At 36.9% G+C, this 6,000-nt stretch overlaps 1 protein-coding gene across 2 annotated transcripts in view; it reads left to right on the forward strand.

Annotated features, from left to right (window-relative positions):
* Positions 1-6,000, forward strand: part of tspan4a (tetraspanin 4a) — a 152,440-nt gene that overhangs the window by 59,185 nt on the left and 87,255 nt on the right. The gene's annotated exons all lie outside the window — the stretch shown is intronic.

Raw genomic sequence — 6,000 nt, forward strand, 5'->3', positions numbered from 1 at the left:
CCACGTGGGAAACAGCCTCATGACCTGAAAACGCTCGCTAACTATTAATGAGGTGATGCCAGGAAACAACAGGGTAAAGATGGACACAGGAATTAAGGGCCAGAATAAACCAATGATAAGATGGGGGCGGAGTCTGTCAAATCAGCAGGCGAGATGATGGACAATCGAAACCGGACAATTGGGAACAGAATTTATTTGCAGAATTCATCACGCTAGGAAACAGACGGAGGTCTGAATCATAAGGAGGAAAAAAGTTGATTTAAAAAAACAACAACATGTATTTCATTTGTCAGATGCATTTATGAAAATTTCAGCAGCTCAACAGGAGGTTCGGAACATTCGGATCAGGATCTCAGTCCTGCTCAGGGATCCAAGTGGAAGTCTGAAGACACGCTCTGGAATTTTCTGTGTGAAATGACTAAATAAATTGATGCTGTGTCGATATGAATCTTTCATCAGCCTTCAGTCAGGTTCTGCATATGAACGCTGTGTGTGTGTGTGTGTGTGTGTGTGTGTGTTGCATTAACTACACATTGTTAAAACCACTCACAGGAATTTCATTTCCTTTGCGGATTTAATTCCGAGGCGTGTTGAGGATGTAGTTTATTGCTGATTCAGAGTCACAGGTATGTTTTTTAATATGAAGGAAAGCAGGTGCAGGAGTGATATCGTTCCTCACGCCGCTCGGAGACGAGTGTGTATTACATCAGCGTAGTGCGAGGACGTCGTGCGTTTAATACAATCAGATCAGAAGTGTGTAATTAACTCAGCGTGTGTGTTCACAGCATGACCATCACACAGCGTCTGAGCCCGAGGCCCCAGGCTCCCGCTGGGAAACTTCCTCCTTTTTAAAAAGACGTTCAATCATTGAAGTGGTGGCAGATTTGCACAGAATGCGTGATTAAACAACATTTCCAACAAAATGGCGTGTTATTTATAAAAAAACCCTCCTCAGCATGTTTATTGTGATGTACATTAATGTTTAGCTCCGAAATGGAAATGAAAAAGGGAACAAGCTTTTAATTTCATTTTCTTTGCTTAATTTTTTTTCCTTAATCGTTATTATGATTAAATTGAGACTAGCATTGGTTAAAAGAAAGTTTGGGTGGATCTGTGTGCGTTTTCTTTTTTAATTCAAAATTAATTAACTAAATAAATAAATAAATAAATAAATAAGCAATTGAGATGCAGCTTTCAGCTTTAAAACAGTAAATATTATTTTTTTTAATGAAAAAAGTGATTTTTATTTAATTTCTATATTTTATTTTCATAAAGTGATTTATTCCTAAATAATAAAATATTGTAAAATATTTTATTATATATACTTTATTATATAACATTTTATATAAAAAAATAAATATTTACTGTTTTTTTTTCTTTTTTATTAAAATAAAAAAAAAATTGGATGGATAAGCAAAAAGCAAAAAAAATGTAAGTGATTCCATGTATGTTCTTTCTTGTTGTTTCTTAAAAAAGAATGATATATAAATGATTTTTATACAATGATTTTTGGCTTTTTAACAATAAATATCACCAAAATCTCTGGTCTCACTGTCTGATTAGAGATGCAATTTTCTTTGCAATTTTCCCAAACTCTATTTTCCTGCTCACGCCGAACCTCTGCATATTTTTATCGCATGTTTTTATGAGAGCTGAACTGGAGAGTAAATGTTTTAAGCAGAGAATAGTGTTCAGAGCAGCCAGTCGTACTCTCTGCTTCACTTCATGCCGGTGTTTTTGAGCACAGATAGAGAAATTACCTTGTGTCAGCGTTTTCAATTTTCTCTCCTGGCTTTTACAGACGTGTAACAACCCAGGAATGTGTTTTATTCTGAGAAATGACAGCTGCTTATTTGTGGATAACGACTTGGCTTCAGAATTTGACATGAAAGCTGCTCCTTACTCAGCTGTTTGTGTTTATCTCAGAACCAAGAGGCTTAGAAAAAATCCTCTGAAGTAAAAACCTCGCCACATAACCATGTTATAGATGTGTGTGTGTGTGTGTGTGTGTGTTGTGGAGGATAATAAATGTTTGATGTCACATGTTAACTTTAACTCAAGTTTTAAGCTCAACTTTACACCTTACCTCTTACCTCTTTCCCACACAGCTGCTGAAAACTGTTTACAGCTGCTAGAATGTGCCGTAAGTGAGAGAATAAATGTACACTATATTGCCAAAAGTTTTGGGACATCTGTCTTTACATGCACATGAATGTAATATTCTTCTGAGAAGGCTTTCCACAAGGTTTAGGAGTGTGTTTATGGGAATTTTTGACCATTCCTCTAGAAGCACATTTGTGAGGTCAGACACTGATGTTGGACGAGAAGGTCTGGCTCACAGTCTCCACTCTAATTCATCCCAAAGGTGTTCTATGGGGTTGAGGTCAGGACTCTGTGCAGGCCAGTCAAGTTCCTCCACACCAAACTCACTCATCCATGTCTTTATGGACCTTGCTTTGGTCAGTGGTGTGCAGTCATGTTGGAACAGGAAGGGGTCATCCCCAAACTGTTCCCACAAAGAGCATGAAATTGTCCAAAATGTCTTGGTATGAAGCTGAAGCATTAAGAGTTCCTTTCACTGGAACTAAGGGGCGGAGCCCAACCCCTGAAAAACAACACCTGAATTTGATGATTTGGAGTGGTGTCCCAATACTTTTGGCAACTTAGTGTATGACATGTCGTTCTTTAGTAAATATAAAATTGTAATCATGGTCAAGTTGGTGTGGCATAAGAGGAAAATGCTAATAGTAAAATTAGCATTGTTATGACATCAGAACTAATGAGAGCATTAAGCACTACACTTACTGTTCATATCACTGGCTATGAGCTGTTATGACGAGGTCTTATGATGCAGGTGTGAGCTAGCTAGTTAAGCGTTTTGCTTTGACGTTTATTTACCTGTCAGTGAAATATCACAACTTTCCTGTTAAAAAATGTGTACTTCATCCGTTTCTGGTCATTTCAGCTCCACATGATCACCTTTATAGAGAGTGGACCGAGTGCAGCACTGACAGCGCCGGCACTATTTTTAAACTCGGGGAAGTTGCCAAAAATGCGAGCCAATGATGAGGAACGTCTGGTGAAAGCCACCTCGCTGTTGGAGAATTGGACGTATTAGAGCGAGAGCCACGTTTGCTGTCAGATCTGCCGAGTGCAGCTTGACCCATAAACCCAGCACCTTTCCATCCAGAAGACTCGCACCCACCGCTCACCCTGCCTCAGGGTTCTAACACAAACAACCTTACGAGCTCTTATAAGGCATCACCAGCTGTTATACACAGGTGATGAAGCGGCTCCAGATCTTATGAATGTAAGAGTGGATTTAAATAAACTCAGTTTATTCAGCAAACATTATATATTAATTTTTTTTTTTTTTAGCTCAGGACTGCTGAATATTAGACCTTATAAGATTTATTTTTGTTACCCCTTAATAATGAACATCTGACTGTTCACTTTCTACTAAGCTAGATATTTATTTATTTATAGAAATATATATATTAATAAAATATTTTTTTAATATATTATGTTAAATACATACTGTATGTTCAGTATTAATGAATTAATTAATTTACTAATTAAATGATTATTTTACACTTTCATTTGTACATTTATTTATTAAAATTAATTATATTTCTTAATTGAATTTACATTAATTGGTTGATTTATTGAGATTTACACGACTGTTTACATGACCAAAGTCGCCTTTTAAAGACAGACTGCTCCATCTTTACAAAAACTTTCTGAAAAAAATCTCCTCTTAATGCTGATGGATATTAAACAATAAATTCTTGTTCTTTTTCTTGACCATGAATATGAAATTAATTAAAGGCCAGAATGTAAAGTGTACATCAGTAGACGAGCTTCCCGGGTTAAAGTTTAAGTATGCAGCTGAAGCAGAACGCTGTTTAAATCCATTTTACAGAATTACACTTCAAACCGCTTCACCTAACGCTCAGACAACTTTTTTTTGTTCTATGACTAAGTGCACAATCTGCATATTTTTCCTGAATTAAAAGTCACTAAAAGCCAAAATGATGAGATATTATACACGAGGAAGCGTGTGAAGTGTGGCTCAGTGTTCCTGCTGAAGAAAAATGATTTCAGAAACGGTTCATTCTGAGAAAACACTGGAGCAAAAGTACAGAACGTTCCAGAAGAGGCTGAAGAGTGAATTATGATCCAGAGCAAAGAGATTAAAGAGCGAAAGAAACGCTGCTGAAATTCTGAGGGTTCAGCTGAATGTTGTGTTTTATTGTTAAACACTGAGAGATTATTTTCCTCTAACAGCACAAGTTTTATTCCTCTTACACCACAGCAACTTACCAACAATTACAAAATACTTATATCATGAGACCATATCCATTATAGTTACATTTAACGTTAGCAAAATGTTTATAGCAGCTAGAAAGTCTCTCTTTATTCTCTCTCTTCAATTTAATAAGACAGCTTGTTACCATAGAAACCGTAAAGAAGTATAAACACCTCATATATCGTAAATCTTATAGTTCCAGCTTTACCTCTGACTAACACACAGCACTGACACTGGAGACTCCTTCACCACATCATACACACACACACACATTTCTCCACACAGTAAACTACACCATAGCGAGCATCCATGTGCATGAGGTGTTGCTATAGAAACGATAAGGTATTTTATATGCCAAAAGTATTGGGACGTCTGCCTTTCCATGCACATGAATGTAATATGGAGTTGTCCCGCCCTTTGCAGCTATAACAGCTTCAACTCTTCTGGGAAGGCTTTCCACAAGGTTTAGGAGTGTGTTTATGGGAATTTTTGACCGTTCCTCTAGAAGCACATTTGTGAGGTCAGGCACTGATGTTGGACGAGAAGGTCTGGCTCACAGTCTCCACTCTAATTCATCCCAAAGGTGTTCTATGGGGTTGAGGTCAGGACTCTGTGCAGGTCAGTCAAGTTCCTCCACACCAAACTCACTCATCCATGTCTTTATGGACCTTGCTTTGGTCACTGGTGTGCAGTCATGTTGGAACAGGAAGGGGTCATCCCCAAACTGTTCCCACAAAGAGCATGAAATTGTCCAAAATTTTGGAAGCATTAAGAGTTCCTTTCACTGGAACTAAGGGTCCGAGCCCAACCCCTGAAAAACAACACCTGAGCTCAATGATCTGGAGGGGTGTCCCAATACTTTTGCCAATATAGTATATATGTAGATAGAAACATCGGAGGAAGAAGGAACCTGAGCGTCAGTTGGCTATTCTGTAGAACTGGAGCTGATATTTCTCCTTTATTAAATCTCCCGTGATTTTTTATTTATTTATTTATTTTGTGTTCTCTCGACAAAGGTGTTGATGAAATAAAAAAAAAGCCTTAGTATATTTCTGTAAGATGAAATTCTGAATTCTGAGGAGCAGCTTCTCAGGCTGGAGAAGTTCTCAGACAGAAAGGCCTGGAGGACGTGGTAATTTAACGCTAACCTGAGCTGACTTTTTCATTAAAACTTTAAATAGAAGGAGAAGTGGAGGACTTGGACACGGAGCTGAACGACAGAACGGTTAGAAAGTGCTGAGAATTTGAACGATCAAAAATGAAAGATCTCCAGTTGAAAATGAGGAGAATATTTAAGCTTGAGATGAGAATTATTTATGAACATGGTAAAAAAAATCTTCAGGGGCTGAGAGATATCAGTCATATTGTCATTAAATGTACACTTTATTAAGATCTTGAACTTATTTGATCTAAAACCAACCATAATTATTGTCTAAATGGATAAGTCACTTTTCAATATTTAGAATCATCTTGATTTATTTTATTTCCATTAAAATGTATATATATTTTTATCGGGTTGCCAGATCCCCTATTTCCCCACTTAAATTAGTGAATGAAGTTTTTGCTTAAATTAAATGAATTATATGAATATTTATATGAGATCAGTTCAGCTGTTTATGATTTATAAACCGTAAATCGCATAAAATCGACTGTTTATAATCGAGATCAATTTAAAGACATGCAAATGGATG

Source organism: Hemibagrus wyckioides, linkage group LG04 (assembly GCF_019097595.1).
Source record: "Hemibagrus wyckioides isolate EC202008001 linkage group LG04, SWU_Hwy_1.0, whole genome shotgun sequence".
Classification (NCBI taxonomy): Eukaryota; Metazoa; Chordata; class Actinopteri; order Siluriformes; family Bagridae; genus Hemibagrus; species Hemibagrus wyckioides.